General features: G+C 39.2%; 1 long non-coding RNA gene across 1 annotated transcript; it reads right to left on the bottom strand.

Moving 5' to 3' along the window:
• Positions 1-9,564: 9,564 nt before the first annotated feature.
• On the bottom strand, positions 9,565-22,793 carry LOC115064052. The gene is made up of 3 exons (XR_003843914.1): positions 22,721-22,793; positions 21,875-21,997; positions 9,565-10,168 (listed from the first exon to the last, which is right to left on the bottom strand). It is a non-coding gene; the product is annotated as an uncharacterized LOC115064052 (long non-coding RNA).
• Positions 22,794-23,785: the final 992 nt, after the last annotated feature.

Raw genomic sequence — 23,785 nt, 5'->3', positions numbered from 1 at the left:
CTCTTCAGTTTAGAGTATGTACAGCTCTTGAGGGGGATCTGAGTTCAGTTCCCAGCATTGGCATAGTAGCTCAAAACTGCCTGTTTCTCCAGCTCTAGGCACCTTTGTGTCTCCATGGTTACTGCATTCATGTAACCCCTCCTCCCACATATAACTAAAAGCCAAATTTTAAATAATTAGAAGAAAATTAAAGTTAATGTACAAGAGCATTTATTCTAAATGAAAAGGTATACTTTATAACATGCTATATAAATTCATTCTTTGTATCCAAAGGTGTCAAGTAAGGCACAGCCTTGTTAAAATAGTTACTAGTTGAGAAATGGTTCTGGTCCTTCATCAACTTTGTATCTCTGGATTCTCTTGTGGTGGTTGTTGATGTTACTATAACCAGTTGGTAGAGGATAAACACCAACTTTTTCTAAAACTTAACCTTTACCACTACCTTTTGTGAAATGAACAGTTAATACAGTTATTTTTTTTATTTATTTTTTATTTTTGGTTTTTTGAGATAGGGTTTCTCTGTATAGCCTTGGCTGTTCTGGAATTCACTCTGTAAACCAGGCTGGCCTCGAACTCAGAAATCTGCCTGCCTCTGCCTCCCAAGTCCTGGGATTAAGGCGTGTTCCACCACCACTAATTTTCTTTTTTATTAATTATATACTGGTAGGTTTTTCCATAACTGGTGCTTAAAATATTTATTTAAAAACAATTACTAACCTCTCCCCAACCAATATAGGTTTACAGCACACAATACACAAAGAAACAGCAATAACAGGAGCCTTTACACTGTGTTCTACACATTGCAGTAGATTTGCTTAATCTTGTGATTCTCATAGACTTTAAGTGTATTTATGACTTGTAGTACTAGTGGCAAATTGATGAATTTGCAGCCTTAATTTTATACATGTGGCACACACCACATATGTAGAGTAGGAGGTAGCTAGTGTGTGTGTGTGTGTGTGTGTGTGTGTGTGTGTGTATTAGGGACTGGTATTTGAGACAGCAGAGTCAAATGTTCAATATGATACCTAGAGAACTTTAGCATTTGCCATTTCTATTATGTTTGTTTTATGTAAAGTGGGCAGAGGTAAATGCCTATAATAACTTTAGCTTCAGAGATCAGATATACTTTTCTCATCCCAATGGGTATTGCACCTGTGTGCTGCACCAACCAATGAACACACACACACACACACACACACACACACACACACACACACACACACACACACTTCAAAAATTACTTAAAAAAAGAATGAAAGCAAATAGATGTGTGAAACCCCGCATGTGGTCCTGGGAATGGAGAAGTTAGTTAGCATTTGAAAAAGGCTCAGAAAAGAGGTGGCTTGCCTCTCTATCTAGCAGCTTTTGTTAGGTTACCTATTACTATAAAGAGAGAATTTCTTCAAGAATGAATCCTGAAGCACTTAGTAGATGGGATAATGAAGGTGAAAGTGAGACTATTGTCCACTGCAGGTGCTCTCAAGTACTGTCTGATATGTTGTAAAAGAGAAAACATATAAAATAGAGTCCTATCAAGCCTTTGTGACTGAGTGAAATGTCACTATAAGTTAAACGCAGACCAGAAGACCCGGAGAAAATGCTAAACTCTTACATGAAGTCAGAAACTGCCATGTTGTGGGTGTCAGGACTGAAACATCACTTATTATAATGCCATGGAGTGGATGTATAAGATGTTGAGCCTATCAGTCATTTAGTGGTTTAAAACTCTGCTTTGGGCTTCACATCTGCTTTTAATTATCTCCTTCATGTTATTTAATTTTCTCTAAATTAACTTGCTTAAGTAAATTTCCCTAATTTGTTCCTCCCTCAATATATTTAGCTTGATGTGGGTTTAAGAAAAGTTGCGTTCTAGAGACTATTTAACCGAGTCTCTGGAGAGAGATGAGAAATATGTGACAGCGAGCTGTGGTTGTCACACTCTTTAATGTTCTAAAAAACAAAGCAAAACAAAACAAAACTTCACATAAGATGTTTGTTAAAACTTTTAAATTCTTGACCTTTACTGGTAGTAGAAATTAAAAGCTCAATTGCCTCTTGGACATTTTAAAGGCTGTTGACTTGACCATAGCTCCTTTTTACTGGAAAAAAACTTTTAAAAAATATATAACAAATATGTATTGAGTTTCCACTTCCAGTATCATGTAATATCCAGGTAAATAGATTAAGGTAGCTTAACTGAATGAGGCAAGTGTTTTAGAGTTACTTGTTGAATGTGTGACAAAGAAGAAATATTGACATTAAAAATAGAACTATGGAAAAATGTTCCCTAACTTGAATCGTCTAGTAAGTGGAAGAGTGTGTATATTTAGAGCTTGTATTTAAATTTTTTTCTCAACAAAAGAATATATTTCTCTTTGTTAGTTGAAAATGATGGGAAAGACCCCCCCCCCCCATTAAACTCACTTCTTAGACAAGCATGGAGGAAAAGGAAAACAGGAAAATGACTCTGCTACATCCTTCTAATCATTCTACTCAAGATTCCTCCAATCTCCAAACCTGTTGTTTTAAAAAACAAGATCGCTGGGCTGTGGTGGCACACGCCTTTAATCCCAGCACTTGGGAGGCAGAGGCAGGCGGATTTCTGAGTTCGAGGTCTGCCTGGTCTACAGAGTGAGTTCCAGGACAGCCAGGGCTACACAGAGAAACCCTGTCTCGAAGAAAAAAACAAAACAAAACAAAACAAAACAAAACAAAACAAAACAAAACAAAACAAAAAAACCCAAAACCAAAACCAAACAAACAAACAAGCAAAAAACCAAAAAACCCCAAGATCATCCCTGAAAGCAAAGCCAAACCTCTCTCACAGTATTAGTCAGTTCTCTAGAGTCACAGAACTTATGGAATGTCCCTATACATTAAGGAGGTTTATTGTGATGACTTACCAGTCTGTAGTCCAACTAACCCAACAATGGGCAGCTGTGGATGGGAAAGCTAGTCCCACGAGGCTAGTTGTTTCAGCTGCTCTTCTGTAGAAGTAGGTTCCCATGGATGTGCTGGCAAGTAAGTGCAAGGAGGTAAAGAAGAGTGGGTCTTCTTCCTTCCAATGTCCTTATGTAGGACTCCAGCAGAAGTTGTGACCCAGATTAAAGGTGTGTACCACCATGCCTGGATCTGGGACTTGCTTTGTCCCAGGTTGACCTTGAACTCAGAGATCTTCTTGCCTCAGTCTCCTGGGATTAATGGCATGTACTACCTTGCCTGGGCCTAAGCTTTTTATGGCTACTATATCTCAAGCAGGTCAGAAACTTGTCTTCCAGCCTCAAGGTCTAGATCACAGGTGTGCTCTCTAATTCTGGATTGTAGTTTAATCAAGATATAGACAAGTTGACAACCAGGAATAGCCACCACAATCCACCCCTTGTCAACTTTACACAAATCATATATCATGTCCAAATGTAACAATAACCAGGCCATAAATAAGCATAACATGATACAACTATTCCTCATATAATTGCAAATGCATTTTTATTATTATTTATATATTATTATTATGCATTTTATTTTATTTGCAAATTTATTCTAAATTTATACATTTAGAATAGGTCAATGTCTCTTGGGAACATTCTTTCAGTATCTCTCAACTTAAATATTGGTTGATATTAAAGAAATTGGAAGAAACCACAAATATCTATACAAATATATTCTTAACAAAATAAAATAAAAGCATTCATATTACTTTATAATCCTCATTTCTGCAAGTGGTCATGTGGCCTTAGATGGTATTTAGAACTACCTTCCTCTACTACCCATTCTGTATTTCCTCCACCCTGGGCAAGCACCTCAGCAGGTCTTGGCTCTTTTCCTGGAAGAGTGACCCATTCATTCCTGATTGATCTGTGCCTTTTGTCATCCTGCTTGTATTAGGCTGTTGTCGTTTCCCATTGACTTTTATCCCAGGACATGGTAGTACTAAGGGACACCCTTATGCACTGCAGATAAAATCCTTCTTACCTCCATTGTGGAGAGGCAATCTCTCCTCCTAACACTGTTACTCCTTTCTTAGCCTGTTGGTTTAAGGGCATTAGAAGCCCAAAGTGACCAGGGAGAAGTCTGAGTTTCCTGTTCAATGGAATGTTTGTTGAGGCTCTTGGCAGAAGCACTCCCTGCTCTGGAATCAAAACTTCTAACCAGCAGAACCTGGAATTGTGGGAACAAGAAGCAAAAAATTTCCTAGAGGGTCACTAAGAGTGATAGTGAGTAAAACTATTCCCTTTTCCATCCCTTGATTCCTGAACCTGTGGATCCTGGTTATGGGAGAAACTATTGTGTATGTGACACTGATTAATAGCATATACTGCCTTCTGAAGAGCTCTGCCCCAGCCCTCCATGCTGCTGTCACCTAATTGGTACTGTAACTATGTCATCAAAAGGCCATTCCATCATTCTATCAGACCAGTTGCTTCAAGATGGTGGGAAACATGGTAAGACCAGTGGATTCCATGATTGTGGACTCACTGTCACACTTCTCTGGCTGTGAAATGAGTTCCTTGGTCAAGCAATACTATGTGGAATACCACGACGATGGATAAGGCATTCTGCAAGTCCACAGATGGTGGTTTTTGCAGAAACATTACATGTAGAAAAGGCAAGTCCATAACCAGAATAATCTACTCCAGTAAGAACAAAATGTGGTCCTTTCCATAGATGAAGTGGTCCAATGTAGTCAACTTGCCACCAGGTTGTTGGCTGGTCACCTTGAGGAATGGTGCCATATCTGGGGCTCAGTGTTGGTCTCTGCTGTTGGCAGATCTGTCATTCAGCAGCAGCTGTAGCCAGGTTAGCCTTGGTGAATGGAAGTCTGTTGTTAAGCCCTAGCATAACCCACCTCTCTGTCACCATGGCCACATTATTTATGTACCCATTGAGCAATGACAGGGATGGCTAGGGAAAGAGGCTGACTGTCCACAGAATGGGTCATTTTATCCATGTGATTATTGAGCTACTCCTCAGTTGAAGTCACCTTTTGGTGAGCTATTACATGGGACACAAATATCTTCACATCCTTTACCCATTTGGAGACATCTATCCACATACTTCTTCCCCAGATGTCTTTCTCACCAATTTTCCAATCATGATCTTTCCAAGTCCCTGACCATCCTGCCAATTCATTGGCTACAGCCTATGAATCAGTGAATAATTGTACATGTGACCATTTTTTTCTTCCAAACAGACTGTAATACCATGTGTACTCTCTGAAGTTTTTTCCACTGTGAAGATTTCCCTTCACCTGTATCTTTTAGAGTTGTCTCAAAAAGGGGTTGTAGTGCTGCAGCAGTCCATTTCTGGGTGGTGCCTGCATAACGTGCAGAGCTGTCAGTAGGTTGTAGTCTTCTTTTCTTCAGTCAACCAATCATAGGGAACACCCCTTGAGGTTATACATGCATGCTTGGCAGCAGATGGCATTGTAACAGGAGTAGAAACCATAGGCATTTGAGCAACTTCTTCGTGTAACTTGCTTATGCCTTCAGGACCTGCTCAGGCCCGATCAAGTATATACCACTTCCATTTGGTAATGGACTGCTGCTACTCATGTCCTACTTTATACTTGGTGGGTCTGATAACACCCAGCTCATGATGGGCACTTCCAATATACATTTAAATATATTATAAAATGAAAAAAACCAAATAGAATAATTGATTTTCATTTCTAGGCTATGTGTTATATTCTTTGTCAGAGGTTAGTGACCATAGTCTCTTCTCTATTGAACTTTTTATGTCTAGAGGTTCTCAGGGATTGTGCTAGATCGGCAGAGCCAGAAATGTCATTTATGGTGTTCCTCATGAATTAAAGAGTCTAGGAAATAGTTGCATTTCTGGATTTCATTTTGTGAGGATGTATTAACCGACTTCACCTTTGAGGTGTGGGAGCTGCTGATGTTAGAGACCAACAGCAGCCTGCCTGTTGTGCTTCTATGAGTAAAATAGTAATTCTTGGGTGATCCTGAAGTTGGAGCAAGGGACTGGTCCATGGAGAGAAGACCTGAACCAGAGCTTGAAAGGTATCCATGATGTCAGTGACCTAAGAAGACCAACCCCAGCAAGTAAAAGGACAACATTGTCAACTGAAGAGAGTTGATGTAGAAAAAAAAAATGATGTGAGCTTAAAGATTTGAGAATGATTCTTGAGGAAATCAGTCCCAAGGGACTTAGTATGTAGCATAAAGAGCTTCTCTCTGGTGAGCTGCTTGACATACAGGCTGTAGAATACCTTGAGAATCTTATTGTAATGGGGGAAATCCCCATTGTGTATGTGATGCAAGATGTCATTGTACAGCAGAGAGCTCACACAAGTGAGAACCTCTTTCATTGTAATGCATGTGTAAAATCCTCTAACACAGGTTGACCTCGAAGTGTATTAGAGAGTTACAGATGAGAAATATGCTAATGAAGATTTACTTGTTTACACAAGATAAGTTACTAAGTATTATGATAATCAAGTCTTGTATATTATATACATGTGTCTGTGTGTACTTTGTGTAACTGGCAGTGTTAGAGTTGTATTTACACCAACCTCAAAACAAAAACCCTAGCCATCTGTTGTGTATCACTTGTCTGGAAGAATTTTCCAGCTCCATTTTAATTCTACCATGACATATATGGTTAAACATAGCCCAAAATATTGCTATGTGGTTTTGATTGTGCCCCTCAAAGTCCTTATCTGCAAATGGGGTTCAAACATGGGGATTTTGAGGAGAAGCAATCCTTTAATGTATTGGAATATACTGATTCAAGCTGTCTTGACATAAAGAGCAAATGGACATGGTTTTCCTAGTCTGAGCTTTGATATAAGGTATCTACAAGTCATCTAGACTTGGCCTCACATTGGCCAGTATAGACTTGGTGGCATAGGATATTTTCCTCTGGGTTACCTCTAGTTATATAGTATACTTTATTTAATAGGACAGTTTGACCAAATGTGTCATTGATTGAGGAAGGATATCTGCTTTAGAAAGTAAAAAGTTCAGAAAACCCAGATATAACCTCAGGGAAGAACTTACAGTATAGGGATTGGGGAAGGCTGACTGTAACCTTTAAGAACCATGGACTAAGAAACTATTTTTCCAATTTGGGGCAGAGAGAACAGAATGTCCATCTGAGGATCTCATTAATCCTGGTAAGTCTCTGGATAGGGTCTTGCCATCTCCTTAGTCCTTTTAAGGAAGCCTTAGAGAAGTTTAAGAACTAGAGTTCTTCACAAGCATTTGAACTTCCACCAAGAGAGATACAAACTCAACGTGCATGCTGTCAAGTGTGAATTGGAGGTATACCAGAGATCATGTCTGGCGGATCAAAATGGAAGGAGCAAGAATTATTGGACCTAGAAAGACATGTATCAGGAACAAGGAGGAAGAAAGAAGGGGAACACTAGCCACAGACAGATGAATCATCAAATAAAAATAAGTCCAAGCTCCTTAAAAAGGAACAACTATCCAGAGACTGCCCCACTTGGGGATCCATCCCATAAACAGCCACCAAACCCAGACACTATGGCAGATGCCAACAAGAGCCTGATGACAGGAGCNTGATANAGCTGTCTCCTGAGGGGCTCTGCCAGTGCCTGGCAAATACAGAAGTAGATGCTCACGATCATCCATTGGACGGAGTATAAGGTCCACAATGAAGGAGCTAGAGAAAGTACCCAAGGAGCTGAAGGAGTCTGAAACCACATAGGAGGAACATCAATATAAACTAACCAGTACCCCCAGAGCTCCTTGGAACTAAACCACCAATCAAAGAAAACACATGGTAGAACTTGTGACTCTAGCTGTATATGTAGCAGAGGATAGCCTAGTTGGTCATCAATGGGAGGAGAAGCCCTAGGTACTGTGAAGGTTCTATGCTCCAGTATAGGGGAATGCTAGGACTGGGAATGGGAGTGGGTATGTTGGGGAGCAGGCAGAGGGGATAGGGGATCTTCAGAGGGGAAACTAGGAAAGGAGATAACATTTGAAATGTAAATAAAGAAAATATCTAATTAAAAAACTAACAGCTTTGTAAAAGAGATGTATAAAAATGACTTTTAGTACATTATATTTGGGAGGGAGTGCTAGGTGATGGACCCAGAACCTTGTACATGCTAGGCAGGTAATGGACCTCTGAGATATACTCCAATTCTGAATGCATCATCCTAAACTGTTAGTTTGACAGTGTAAAACTACACGAAAACAATGCTTCTTTTGATTTGTCAGTTTGAGTTTGTAACAAACTTAAGAAATGACTCATCACAAAAATTGTTGGCTCAAATTTGTTTGCATTTATTAAATAAAACAAAATAAGGAAAGCAGGTTTGAAGATTGGAAAGTGATCACACAGACAGTAATGAACAAGTAAATTTGAGCAACTTTAACTTTCTCTTTCATTTTTTATCCCTTAGATTCTTATAGCTAGAGCTAAAGCTGACTATTTAGAAAGTCAAGGTTTTAAAACTCGTGGCATTCAGTGAACTAGGAAAGAAAAAGAATAAGCCTGCCATAAGAACTTAGATTATGTAAGTTATTCTACATTTCTTGAGGTTGGCAGCAAATACATTTCTCTTTTGAGATAATTTTCAGGAAAAACTGCCAAGTAGTTATAGATGCACTGAAAAATTATAAGGAAAGTTGCTTATAAAGCTTGAATATTGAACATTCCTAGTTTTATAAGAGACCTTTCACGCACACTGGATGCCTCTTCTTAAGAGCATAAGCCAGTGCACACAAGCCAGAGCACACAAGCAGGTGCACAAAGCCAGTGCACAAAACCTCCACTTTATCATTGAGCTCTTCAAGGTCTTGGGTGGAATCTTCCATGACTACTGGCATATGCTAATTCATTTGAAAAGACTGGCTTATTAACAAGGTAGACTTTTTTTAAATCCACTTATTAAATTTTCTCAATCCTTTAAATAGTCAACCAACAAACCCAATGCAAAGATTTGTCCTGATTTCTGCCAAGAGGCGGCATTCACAGGTGTGGATTTCGAAGGCCAATAAGGAGTGCCATAGACCTAGATGCATTTTTGAAGTTTTAGATGCAGTGTAACTTCATGACTGCAAATCTCTTAATCTGAAAAATGGAAAGAATGGTAGTATTTACTTCCCGGGAACATTTACTTTGCAGACAAAATTGCGGAGTTTAAATTTCACTGAGTCACTTTGTTTCTTCATGTCAAAAGCTAAATCTTCCATTAACAAAACATTAATAACACCTACCTTGGTCAGACAAAAGATGCAACATAAAGTATTTTCCAAATCCTAGAACATAGTGAGGGGTCTTACTAAATCAGGACCACGGACTCAATCTGTTTCTAGAGAAACCTTGGCTGAGCGATGTGCTCAGGGTTTTTTTTAATTGGGGGGGGGGAGGTGAGTAGTAGACTCAATGAATATAATCTACTGGGCAGGAGCTGCTTGCTAGTACTAGATAGGAATGTATAGTTCTAACACTTGGTTAAATATCCAGGAAAAAGTAACCATGATTCCTGTAGAGCTTTTATGCTATGTAAATGAAAAATACCATTAAAGATTCCTTGAAATAGTCCCCAAATGTGAAAACATTAGGAAAGCAATTTTAAAATTGAAAAGTTTGCTCTTCTCTATTATAACACATCTTATATTTTTCTTGAGTACATATAAGTTACCTCCTCTGTTATCAGCAGACTCTTGTTTTAAAACTGGGGCTTTACTTCATCTATTCTGACTTTGAAAAGCTTCAACCTCTAGGGTTTCCCCCCTGGAAACTCTGGTTAAAGCTGCTGTTTTCCTCTGAAAGAGGTTTGATCTTAAACAAGTACCAGGACACAGAGGGTTTTGTCAAGAAGTTCAAGTCAGCATTGCGTGGGAGTGAACAGTCACAGCACATAGAAGTACTTTCTGTGCTCTGTCCAGTGTAGCAGGTCCTTGGATCAAGTCTCCTGTGGTGGTTCAATGGGAAAGAAGATGCAAGTTGCCGACAAGGACAGAAGCTTGATCGGGGTGAGACGGATGACCTTGTCAAAAATAGTTAATATTGTCCACTGAGGAGAGCCAAGACGTGCAGGTGTGGGGCCATGGGAAGTTAGAACTCGGAGTACAGTGGGTAGTTGTCAGCCGATGGTAGGTTCATCCAAAAGCTTGGGGACCTCTGGCTTGTTTTGTTTCCAGTCTTAACTCCTGTGACTCTTGCTCTTAGAGGAGAAAAATGGGCGGGAGATTAAATTCACTGCTTTCTTGTTCAGAGCAACTTGGACTGGCTACCTCTTTCCCTTGCTCTTAGACTTATTACTGTTTGCCTTCTTAGCCCAATCCCTGGATGACATTTTGTTTTTTTCTTTATAACTGAAAGCTAGGCACCGAGTGAAGAAGAAGTCTGAGGTACTAGTCATTTATGCAGGACCAACATCTATTCTAAGGTCCAAAGAATAAAGTCAGTGAGGAGACTGGGGGGCTGAAAGTTAAACCTGCTTTCGTCAAGATCCATGAGGGCAAACTAGGTAAATTTTGTGAGAACACAGCCCAGGTGGAGTTTCAGAAAATTCTTTTAGTGAAGGGGTTCTCAACCCTTTGGGGGTCAAATGACCCTTTCACAGGTCACCTAAGAACCACTGGAAAACACAGATATTCACCTTACAATTCATCATAGTAGTACAGTTGTAGTTATGATGTAGCAACAAAACTAATTTTATGGTTGGGGGGTCACCACAACATGAGGGAGTAAAGGGTCACAGTATTAGCAAGGTTGAGAACCACTGCTTCTGTGTATCTGGAGACAGAGGGTTGTGTACTGAGAAAAACCACACTGATTGGAGAAATACAGCATGTTCTATCAGCTTAAAAATAACACCTGGAACAAAATAATGTATGGACAGGCATGGCCGTTGGTTCTCGTTTGAAAAGGTTGTCTCTCGGGTTAGAGAGAAAGCAGCAAGGACGTGGATGCATTGAGGATAGCTACAATGCTAGCTAGACAGAACTCAACCAAAAATAGAGTGAAATAGGCCGGGCATTGAAGAAGGTAAAAAGCTCAAATAAAGAGTTTCCTTTTCTTCTTCTTCTTTTTTTAGTTTGTAAGTGAATTTGAACATAATGATTGTTTACTCCAAGTTTTGAAGAACTAGAGCGAGTGTTTCAGCTTCCTATAATTACTTAAACCATGTTTGCCGGCAGTCTATTTGCCAATAAGCTGTTAATTATGGTTTTCGTTGGCAAGAGCGGTTGTTAATATAGTTAATGAGTAGTGTGTTAAAGTGTATGTGGAACTCATTGGCCTTTGCTTTCAGATACAACTGTCAGACAAGTCAGCAACTATTTCATATGACTAATTTCTTAGAAATTGTTACTTGTTATAGTCTCTGCATGCTTACCCCCTTGATCTATAGTGAGTAAATAATAAATAGAACAAGTTGCTGCATAGTAGACATGACTCTTAGAGGAGCAATTATACTCGCTGACTAGAAGCTGCGGAGTCTCCCCCAGGTCACTCCATTGCCAGTAGCTAATACTGTCATAGAAAAAGCAGAGCCTGCGCAGTAGCGGCAAAAAACAAAACAAAACAAAACAAAAACAACTGTGGATGGTGTAGTGGCAGCATTGTTTGGGGTGAAAGACTTCTCCAAAATAAAAATTTTAAGATGAGCTACTTTTTTTTTTCAAACGACTTAACTATGGCTGTCACCATCCTGAGATTTTATCTTATTCTCTGGCAATAGCACACAGAACAGGGTCTGTGCAGTTGGTCGGGTCTATAGTGGTTTTATTTTGACTTAGTTTCCAGGGAGATTATTTGGATATTTGTTCTTTTAACATCTCTAGCTCTGCAATAATCAGGGTTTTTCAGGCACTCAGGGAGCCCCAAGGCCTTGCCAGCGGCTTGCGGAGTGTGTTCAGTATCCCTCAGCCCGATGGGAATCCCGTATGCTATGCCCTCTTGATCATTCTGTGCCTTTCAGTAAAACATTTTAATTTTTCTCCAAAACTTTTGGCTGGGATTTTATTGTTACTCTTGTTAGTCAGAATTGTGGTGGTTGATTTTACTGTTAGTGTGCTGAAATACAAATGCATGTGTGGATGTTTAGTTACTAACGAGATGGCTAATAAGATATTTTAAAAATAAAATGCGGAAGGAGGTTGCCAACTCAGCTAGCTAATAAGGCAGTTGGGAGCCATGGCCAATTTCTCTCAATGACCTGCTTTCCTACTTGGATGAGAAATCACAGAAGTTTTCTTATCCCTCTGTAAATTCCTAGACAGTTTACTTAAAAAATAAGCCTAACAGCCTGATGTGTAAAATTGTCTAGATTGTCTGAATATTGCCATTTTGTTGGTATTCTGGAGCCTTGAGTAGCCAGCTCTTTCAAGACATTTGGGAAACTATGCCTCCCAAAGTTACCTGTGATCCAGCTATATAAACTCATGCTGAAGCAACTAGCGGGGACTATCACTGTCCTTAGGGAGATGCACTTTAGACAGTGTGAATAATTGGTATTTTATTTACTGCTGAGAAATAAGCTCAGGCTGGCACTTTTATGACTATTCAGGGACTCGATGAGTCATTTTCCATGATTGCTATTGCCTGTCCGGGTTGCTACTTGGACAATCTGGCAGAGAGAGGAAATGTTATCGCATTGTAGATTCTTTTTTTAATTATCTGGGATTTGGAACTCCAATCCAAAAGATTAAAGTTGTTCAAAGAAATTTCAAAAATACCCACAATGCATGTAGGGCCTCCAGAAGCTCAATCCCCAGCTTTATTTTTAAAAGTTTTTTAAAAACCCAAATTAGGTCGTTTTTAACAGCAGTAGCGTTGGGAATCTTAGATCACATTATTGGAAATCTGAGTTAGTGTTAATCTCTTCCTTTGTTCCCCTAAAGCTCTGGGACAGAAATGTTAACCATTTGACTTTCTAGTTCTCCTTCACACCAGAGTTAGACAAAGGGGAATTTGGGGCCAGGAAGGCACAGTCACACTTATCTCTGGGTGGTTTTTCACATTTTGCTAATTTTTCCAGAGTTAAAAAACAAAACAAAACACTGAATTTGTTGAAAAAACAAACAAAAAAAAAAAACCCCATGAAGTACAGTGGCTTTAAAGTGTAACACTTTATTAACCATTTCAGTGTTTACATTTTGGAGCTTTTAGAAAGCCAAAAACTCAAATGAAAATGATATAATTTCAGATATAATTTCACCTTACAGTACTTCTAAGTCATGCATTATTTTGTTGAAAAATGGTGTCACTAGAAAAATATTTTCAAATATTAATGCAGTAGAAAGAAATTCTGTTTTGTAGTTCTCTCTTCCTTATTAACAATAAAAGCTCATTTTAAATTTTAATTAATTTATTTTTTTCTTTTAGTATCTGGCTTTTAAGCTCTCACACTTTGCCAGGTAATCAAAGTTACGAGAGAACTAATTAGCGCCACATAGATGACGTGGAGTCAAACTTGAATTCTTTCCCGAGTTTTATTTTCCAGTGTTGTGAGCATGGAGATGCCATGAAGCTTCAGGGAGTGGCAGCATCCTCATTTCCTAAGTGAGGGGCTCAGATAAAGAAGTACATAGTGGTCTTTTAATAGCTGCCTCTGCCTCTACCATGAGCAAGGACTGTTACGTAGAAGGGGATATAGTCTGACAAGTTGAGCGATACTTGCTGTGGATTTGTGAACAATGGTCAAGAATCTTCCAGTAGAGCAAGAGTGTGTGGGTATGAATTCTGATTATGTCACTACTACTCTTTGTGGGGATGACTTGATTTTGCTGATCTTTAACTTTCTTACATAGAAAGCTAGGGTAGTGATTGGATCTTACTAGATTGGTAGAGGATAAGATGAATCTGCATGGGCAAAGACTTGGGAGTAAGGCCTGATATACAGCTGACCTTAATGAATTTTTTACTGTTATTAAGTGTAAGCATTCAGAAATCATGCTCATAAGATAGGAAAGAAAGTGGAAATGAGAGAAAATCGAGGCTGGAACTCTGGTCTACCACACATGCCTTAGTTATGGCCTGGAAACCAGGAAGTTACTGGCCAGTGTCACAATTAAGACTCATTGTCAAGCTGGGCGTGGTGGCACATGCCTTTAATCCCAGCACTTGGGAGGCAGAGGCAGGCGGATTTCTGAGTTCGAGGCCAGCCTGGTCTACAGAGTGAGTTCCAGGACAGCCAGGGCTACACAGAGAAACCCTGTCTCGAAAAACCAAAAAAAAAAAAAAAAAACAACAAAAAAACAACAACAACAACAACAACAAAAAGACTCATTGTCAGTGCAGAACATTGTGTTAGGAATATCTCCCAGCAAGAGGGTGAAGCACTCTGCCTTAGGTATTGCAGATTTCATGAGTGTACTGCTGGGTGGGATTTTCTTTGCATCTGGGTCCTGGACCCTTTATTTATATAATATATTATATATTTACATAAATACATATAATCATATGAGATAAAATATAATTAGATAATATTATATATATTTATAATATATAAATAAAGATAAACACACTCTACTGTAAAAAAAGCCAATGCTGTGTTTCCCATATCATATGTATGTTCTTCACACACACACATATATGTTTGCAAATACATATAAATGTATACACACATAATATATGTTCACAAATGAATGTACATATGAATTCATATATATGCACACACATACATATGAATAAGTGCTGAGTGCTATGCACCTGGCTGGCTCTAGGTCTAAATATTTTCAGTTTCCTTTGCAGTGGCTCCCGCTTCAGGGATGAGAGCCCTTGTGGTATGCCCCTTCTTTGATCCTCACAACCCCTCTCCCATTTCATTGATATCATTATTTCTACTTTAAGGAAGAAAACACACCCATAGCAGCTTAGTGAATATCCTGGATAGAACAACTGAGGCCAACTTCTGCTTCTTGGTGGTCTGAACCTAGACTCCTGGCTTGTGTCTTATCTCAGTACTCAGTGCTGTGATATTTGATTTTCTAAAGGACTTAAGGGAACACATTCCACTGAAGTGAGCTTCACTGGTTGTATAAGATGGTTTGAAACAAAGAAGCCAAGCTATTGAAGTCATAGGCCACTCAGTCCAGTGTCCATAAGCCAGTGCTAAATGGTAAGTTAGTTCTCAGGAAGAGAAAGGTACACAGCATCATGGGAGACATAAATGATATCTTCAGTGCTTATGGTTAATTATATTATTTTGATCTTGTCCCAAATGAACAATATGATTTTTGAATATATAACTGCTTGTTATATAAAAAAAATAAGACTGAAAAAAATTATCAGTAGTGGATATTTTAAGTATCTCCCCCAACCAAGGTAAAGTAGATAGTATTGGGATTTTCTAACACTTTAACCTAATTCTGAAATATACCAAGGGATAATTCTAATTAACACTGTCTGCTAGAAATATTTTCAGGTCAGTGGTTCACATAAATATTCACTGTTTGTTGAGCACATAATATGTGCATTGATGCTGTTGTGTGCGATATGCAATGACAAAAAAGAAACAAACACTCCAGTGTTCTGCTAATGATGGGTCCATTCTTCGGAAGGGTTGCTGATCAATCAGTAATCAATAAAAGAACAAGGCACATATTTTGAGTTTGAAAACATCCAAGAATGAAAATAAGTGGAGCATGGATGGAGAGTGTAAGGGGTTACTGTTCCTAGGAAGCAGCACTTGAACTGAGAGATGAAGTACTTGAGCCTGGTTATCTGAACACTAGGGAAGCAGGGCAAAGTCAGAGGCAAAAAGAAGCAGAAAGGCTACAGATAGGACTGACCTGGGTGTGCTGAAGACAGCAAAGAGTGGCATGAACTAGAGTTGTCAGGTAGACCTAGAGAACTTCATGAATGTAGGACTGTGAAAGGCAGCCTGATTTGGCTGAGTGAGGCTCGCTCAGGAGACCCAGTAGAAAACTCTACAAGGGATGGAACAGTGAGCCATGGTCTAAGAGACAGGTGCCTAATACCACAGAGCCCCCAACCCTATAATTCTGTGGCTATCAGTCACACAGACAAAGCCACAAGCTCCTGGCATTCTAGCTAGACTCTACCCTCACAGTTACCTGACTATAGCTAGGTTTGCTCCTCCCCACAGCTACCCTACAACTACAAGACAGCCCAGTCTACTATAAAAGGAGCTGCTTGGCCCCTTCTTGCTCTCTTAAGCTCTTACTCCTCATTCCTATCTCTAGCCTTCTTTCTCCCCCTCTCCTTTCCCCCTCTCTCCACATGGCCATGGCCGACCTCTCTCTACCTTCTCTCATCCTCTCTGCCTTTCTACAATAAAGCTTCTCAAGGCCTGCCGTATTTGAATGATGGAATAGGCTTTCCCCTAAAGAGTTGTGTCTAACCTCCCTTGGGAAGGCCTTCCTGTGCTCCAGCCACAGACTGGACCAAAGACTCTTGCCCGTGTGGGAACCACCCAGTGCCCCCCTCTCCCCTTGCCCTCTCCTCCTATTGGCCCTGGGGCTGAATTAGCCACACCTGGGACTCCCACTTTGTTCGTAGCTCTTCCCCAGTGTCCAGCGGTGTCTGGGATGCCCAAGACTGAGAACCTGTTTTCTCTGGCCTCCGTGAGGCCCAGAGACCTTGAACTGCCCCATGTCCACCCCCCATGGGCTGGAGTCCAAGGCTTCCCACAGCCAGATACCCACCCTAGGCTGCATGGAGAGTGTGCAACAGTCACAGAGCACAGAAACTCTGGCAGGACATGGGTTCTCTTGCACCCCCCTTTTCCCCCATGGCCATTCACTGCCCCACACATGTGAACACAGTGATTAGATTTATGTTCATGGGAAACTGAAGTAGATTGTTTCCTGAGGAAGAATAATATGAGTAGATTCTGCCTTATATCAATCTCCTGCATGAACACTAAGTGCTTATGGATGCTCAAATTTTCTCTCCAGTGCTGTGCCTGGCCTTTTATGTGGATACTGAAGATCCAAACTTGAATTCAGACCTTCACGATCACAAAGTAAACACTTTACTCATAGAGTTATAGTGTCAGCTTCTCAGGACACACACACACACACACACACACACACACACACACACACACACAGAGAGAGAGAGAGAGAGAGAGAGAGAGAGAGAGAGATGTATGCACATATGTATGTATGTATACACGTATCTATCACCTATCTATTGTCTATATATACTGAACCTTTGTGTTCATTCATTAACAAATTGTATAACTAGCATTCCTTCATAACCTTCATAATATTCCATAATTCCATTACGAACCTTCATAATACTGTGGAGAAGAGACTTGAAGTATAAGCAGAAGAGGAATCAAGAATGACTTCAAGATTTAACCAGATCACAGAGTAGACAGTGCCATTAACTGATAGAAAAGATTAGAGAAAGAGCCACTTCTGGTACAAAACCCAGTAATTCTCCTTTGGACACTTTAAGTTGAAGAAACAACGTGTTTGAGTAAAGATAGAGGCTAGATGGCTGTTTGAGGCTGGAGTTTAGAGGGAAGATTGGTATTAAGTGTCTAGATAGACCTTGGTATCCAAATATATAGATGCTCTGAAAAGTTTTGCATTAGAATGAAATTCCCCAGAGAGACTAAGAAGAAAGTGAGAAGACCATGAAGAGAATACTGGGTATTGAAAGAGCCTCGCATGGAAGTAAACAAAATGAGAAATCACTGACTTCAGCAGAAAAGTGAGAAACTCAAGAGCCAAATGAATGCTGAACTCTTGGAATAAATCAACTGTGTCAGATGCTTTAGATGTCTAGGAAGAGAAGACAGATATGTGGTGCCTGGATTTTTAAAAATGAAGGGCATTAGTTTATTTTAAACAAATAGTTTTCAAATACTGGCTAGGGCAACCGCTTAATTGGAGCATAATGTACAGAATGTGGGATTAGGTGTTTTCTTCTGTAGCATGGCTTCAGTCAGCTTAGAACAACACAAGTTGGGACTCCTCTGCAGGGAAAATTCAACAAGCTCTTGTTCTTATTTCCAAGATCTCATTGGGTAATTTGGTGTTTTCCCTACATAGACTTGAGCATCTTGCATTAGACCTGGATTGTCTAGGAGCAGAATTACATCCTTATTCAAAAGGATAATAAAGCAGCCCCATACTATTCTGATGTGTTTCAACTGATCTGATTAATAGAAAGCCAGATTATTTTTAGCATAATTGCACACCATATCTAGGGCAAGCTCAGGGGAGATTAGGTAGGCAGTGAATTGCCCTGGTTTATAGATGGCTGAAGAAAAATTGAATAATTTACAAAAATGAAGGCCTTTCCTCAAATATCAACCAGTTCATTGAATTTCGTTGGCATTCCTGGACACTAATGCACATAATGTGTGGATAGACTCTATTATACATGACATCTGGACTGGGAACAAAACCAGAATGTCAGCAGATACAGTAAAGGTTATGATAATGGTTGCAGCCAATCTGGCTGACAGTGCTGCATGTTCTTTTGACTGCCTGTGGGTGAACAAGACAATCTTGTACAAGCAAATAAACATATTAACATAAGACAGGCAGGGTTTTGAGAAAGTGCCAAACTGCAAATATCATGTGTGGACTCCTCTCAGGGCTGGTAAACTTGGAAAGGTACATCTTGCTCCTGTGTAGAGTTTGCATTCCTCTTCCCTGTGGAGAGAAGTTGGACGTGTTGTTTAAGGGTTAGGAGCCTGTGCCAAGATGTGAGTGTTGATGTCCTAGTTGTTTCCTGACTCCCCTTCTGTGAGCATATGTTCAGCTTGGCTCCTCCGTGTTGTCTGGAGGAGGCTTCCAGAGTGATTCTGGGCAGAGCTTGGCACTTGCTGAAGAGCATCTGATCCCACTTCATTTTCCTATACCCTGGCTTCCTGTGCCAATCACTAGTGGAAAGCTGGAGATTTGAGTTTTGGGCCTTCTCCGTGAAGTGGAGTGCCAGTTGTTGCATGTATACGAGAATGTCTGTGATTTAAGGAAGACATCTTGACTGGTGCATTCATATTTATGAAGTAGAGAAATCCTCTATTCTACTGTCAAAAGAATCATCAAAATATTATAAATAAAATAATGCATACAGTAAGCTGAAATCTGACAAATGATTGGTACCTCAAGGACTGTTTGTATTTTGCAGTGGATAGGAATATTTTGTGTAGAAGATTGGACAATTCAAATGTTCAAATCCACGAGGATCAATGTGAATATGTGGTTCAGGTTATAGCACTGAGGTCCAATGGACCCTGTAGAAAATGCATGATCGCACACCTGTCCACCTATATTCAATTAGGATGGACAACAACACAATTAAGTAAAAAAGAAAAAAACAAGAAATTTGAAGGATGGATGGAGCTACTTTGTGGCAGCTAGTGACATAATTTCAGAGAACAATGTAATTTTCCAGGGGAGAGTACACTTTGAGATTATTTGAGATTTTAATTTCACTAATAAGAAACAATAAGTCTCTTGACTCTCTGATTCTATGAGCCAGAGTTATGACCAGAAGTCATATCTGGGTTGATATGTAGATAGAGGACCTCCACAGTTGCCATATTTAAACTGTGGTAAAATTGGGGCTATACTGTTCATATTTTTCCCTCTCAAAGAAGTGATCTTTACAAAACTCAATTTTAAAGTCCTGCTGATAAAACTATTTGAATAAAATACATTTGTGTCTCAAATAACATAACAAGGGAATAAATTCATATTAACTGCAAGTTACAAATTGAGTAGAATATGCCTGCAACTGTGGTTTATATATGAAAAATTTCACTCAATTAATTGTAGCCATGGAAGCATAGACTTTTCACAGGGACCAGGAAGGTATGACCAATCCTTACATAGTATAATTTGAGCAGAAACATTTTTTTAAAAAAAACCTAGAATTTGATGTTCTTTGTTGAAGTTTGAATTGTATAACTGTTTTGGAAAATGGTTTAGTATATGCTAAAATGCAGAGATGACATGGCTTACTGAGCAACTGGATCATTGAGAAACCAAGGGCTTAAAACATCACGTTAAAGACTAAAATTCTGACCAACATTTAGGGAACAAATTGTTTTATCTATTTATATTGTGGAATCATTGTCACCTGAAAACAGATAGGTTATAGTTGTATGTGTTAGTAGAAATAGGTAAAAGAACAATAACTTATACTGAATTTCACATATCCAATAAAACCTTCAATTAGCTAACTGCTGTATGGGGAGGCTGTAAGGCATTAATCAACAGGAAAATAAGGATAGTGGCTTCCTGTTGAGTGGTCGATGCATTTGAGTGGGGTAAAGGGTGCTGTGAGAGCTTATAGGTACTAAAATGGTACTGTGGTGGCTGCATTAGTATTCCTGTTCTTTCAAAGTACATGCTGAGAGGGTCTATGTTCATCCTGATGCACAGTCTAGGTTTCAAAATGGAAAATATGGAAACACAACATTTGAGTATTCTATCTCCCCATTTTCGAGCAATAGTTTATATTCAGTAAAGAGTTAAAGCTTTTATAGACATGTAGGCAGACAGGCATGCAGTCACACATAGAACCATCCTTTTGAATCTGTGTGGAATAGGTTCCAGGACCTCATATGGATACAAAAAGGCAAAGATGATTAAATCCTGGCTATATGACAATCTAGAATTTAAATGTTTGCCTTTTGGGGTGCCTTAAAGTTTCTCTAGATCACATATAAAATATTGACACTGTAATAAGTCTGCTAAGTGTCTATTAAATTGTTTAGGAAGTAATGATATGGTAAGAAAATAGCAGGACATGTAAAGTACAGACACAAGTTTTTGCCTGAAGTAGCTTGGTCTGTGGTTGGACTCTGGATACACAACTGTTACTTTTCAACATTGTAATAAAAGTTGAGAAATATTATTCATAAATAATATTTTATATCATATATTCTGATCATGGTTTCTCCTCATTCATCTCCTCCCAGATTTTCACCATGTCTCCCGCTTCCAACTCCATGCCTTCTTTCCCTTTCTCTTTATAAAACAAGCAAAACTTAAAAAAAATCAGAATATAATACAACAAAAGTCACAAGAAAATGTGAGCACAACACACACACACACACACACACACATACACACACACACACACACACACACACACACACACTATCAAAACCTAGAAAAGCACAAAATCAGAAACCATAATTTATAAGCAAAAGACCAGCAAGGTTTTATTTTTAATGCTTGATCAGAGAAATATGAGACAAAGATCATCTTCAAAAATATCATTGAGTTTGCTCCATAGTGACCACCTACTGATGAGCATGGGGCTTGCCCTTATGTTTGGTTTGGATACCCAGCGAAGCCTTCATTGGAGGAATCTTGTTTTCCCTTTGTTAGTAGTTGCCATTTAGAGATAGCTTCTTGGTTAGGAACCAGTGCTTGTCTCCACTTTCCCTCTTAGGGTTGGGAGTCCCTCTGGCTTATACCTGTGTTGGCCTTGTCACTGCTGCCACAGTTTTTGTGGATTCATATCTGTATCAGTTCTGTTGTGTTGGAGGACACTGTTGCCTTGGGATAACCCACCACCATTGGTTATTACAATCATTCTGTCTCTTCTTTCAGATAGATCCCCAAGCTCAGAAAGGAGGGGTTTAGTACTGAGTGCTTCAACATCTTTCACTCTGCACATTGTCTAGCTGTCTCTGTGTTAGTTCTCATCAGAGAAATCTTCTCTGATGATGGCTAAGAGATACCACTGGCACATTCTTTTAGCAGAAAAATAGTATTTGGGTTTCCTCATGTCCTTGGTCTAGTCTCAGGTTCCTGGCCACCTGAGAATTGTTATGTAGGGGTTACATCTCATAGAATGGGCCCTAAATCTAATAAGGTACTGGTTTATTTCTCCTACAATGCTTGCATCATTATTGCAACAATGTATCCTGCAGACTGGTCACTATTGTAGATAGCAGATTTGTAGATGGGCTCTTGCTTACCTTTCTCCTCTGGTTTTGAGGCAGGGTCTTACTCCGTATTCTGGTCTATTATAGAAATTACACCAGTTTTCCTGCTACAGCCTCCAAGAGGTAGGGTAGAATTTCCAGCCTGAGCTTCCACACCTGATAAAGAAAAAAAATTGAGGAAAGATTTACTTTTTGGGTTATGGTTTGAGAGGTTTTTCGTTTGTTTGTTTTTTGTTTTTGTTTTGTTTTGTTTTTTGGTTCATGGTCACTTGGCTTTGCATCTCTGGGCTTGTGGTAAGATACTAGAGCATTGTTAAAAAGCAAAATAAAGTCATTTATTTCATGGTATGTAGGAAGCAGAGGGCTTGCAAGTAAGATATTTAATTCAGAGGTACATGGTCTATGGCCTGATATTCTAACAGGCTCCAGCTCCTACAGCCCATTGAGCATTGAGCTTAAGCTTACTAGCGAATTAACCATTGATGATGTTAGCACCATCATGAACCAATCATCTTTCAAAGAGCTCTCTCATCTAGGAACCAAGTCTTTGCTATTTGAGGTATTTTAGAAAAAAATTATATTAAAATAACAATAGAGCTAAAGAATGCAACTGTCTTTATACTTAAATTTAGTAAAGTTTTTTTTACTGTAGAAAAATTTGGCATCTTAATAATTTTGATTGTTCATATCAGTAGCACTACGTAGATGTGAAATATTGCACAACAAATATCTTAAGCTTTTCTCTTGCAGCTTTTTACTCATTAAATTGCCCATTTCCCTTGGCTTCAGCCTCTGGAAACTACCACTCTCTTTTGTTTCTAAGAACTTACCTACTGTATATATCTCAGGTAAGAGGAATAGTACATTATTTATACATACTTTCTTCTATGTGTAGAATACTTTAATTCCTTCCTCCAAGGAGAGAACTGAAAATTCATTCCACTTCTTTATTCTGGGAAAATGGAAATAAATAAATAATACTCAGTCAGGTCTTTCCATAAGGCACATATATAAGCTGCCTGTGGCCAAGTAATTTGTGCAGTTAACGATGTTAGTATAGTATATTAATGGCTACTGAGGGAGAAGGTCAATTTTCTTTAAGTCTGAGGAACAAGGAGAGGTTACTGATGCTCCAGTAGATGATTCTACACCCGTTCTTATACTCGAGGTACTAAAAAGACTCAGTAGGCATTAAACTATAATAAATAAGATAGAACACAGAAAGCAGCAAAGGAAAATCATGTGGGCCTGGGAGCAGGTGAAGAGTAGGGAATTGGAGTTGGATTAACTATGAACATATTACATGTTTATAAGAATAGTGAATAAAATATTTAATAGAAATTTACCTAAAAGCATTAAGAAAAAGGAAATTCATCTAATAGCTTTTTAAAAAAGGATGGTAGTGTATCTGAGATTTCCTTAGAGGGAAAGATCTTGCAGGAGGCTCATGAATTGATCTGTCAATCATGCTGTGAATTTTCTGCTCCTACCTCTTTCACATAGTTCTCTGTAACCCATCACATTTACTAAAACAAACAAAATGCATGCTATTTTACCCCAGTCCCTTCTGCTGTCAGCTCTTGGCCAGAGAGTATTCAGTGGTTTCTTTGATTTGAGATAAAACTTGATAGCCTGGGATCTCTCTGGAATTTCTCTACAGGGGAGACTTCATCCTTAATGTGGTAGAATTGATAGAACAGTACTTTGGGCTTCAAATATTTTTATTTACTTTAAAGAACCCCTGCTTTGAGTATAGTTCGGTTGAGGCAGATTCCAGCATTTCAGTTTTGCTGTTTCTGTTGGGCTTTGGAGTTGATCCCTTCCTGCAGATCTCTTTGACCTGGCTCACTGTCCAGGGCACTCCTAACTCCTGCTCCTATCCAGTATGTCAGATAAGCCTGAAATTGCACCCTAGCCACAGTTAAAATCTTACCTATGATAAAG

The sequence above is a fragment of the Mus pahari genome, chromosome 5 (genome assembly GCF_900095145.1).
Source record: "Mus pahari chromosome 5, PAHARI_EIJ_v1.1, whole genome shotgun sequence".
Lineage (NCBI taxonomy): Eukaryota > Metazoa > Chordata > Mammalia > Rodentia > Muridae > Mus > Mus pahari.
Note: the sequence above shows the minus strand (reverse complement) of the source record. Positions and strands in the feature narration are given on the sequence as shown.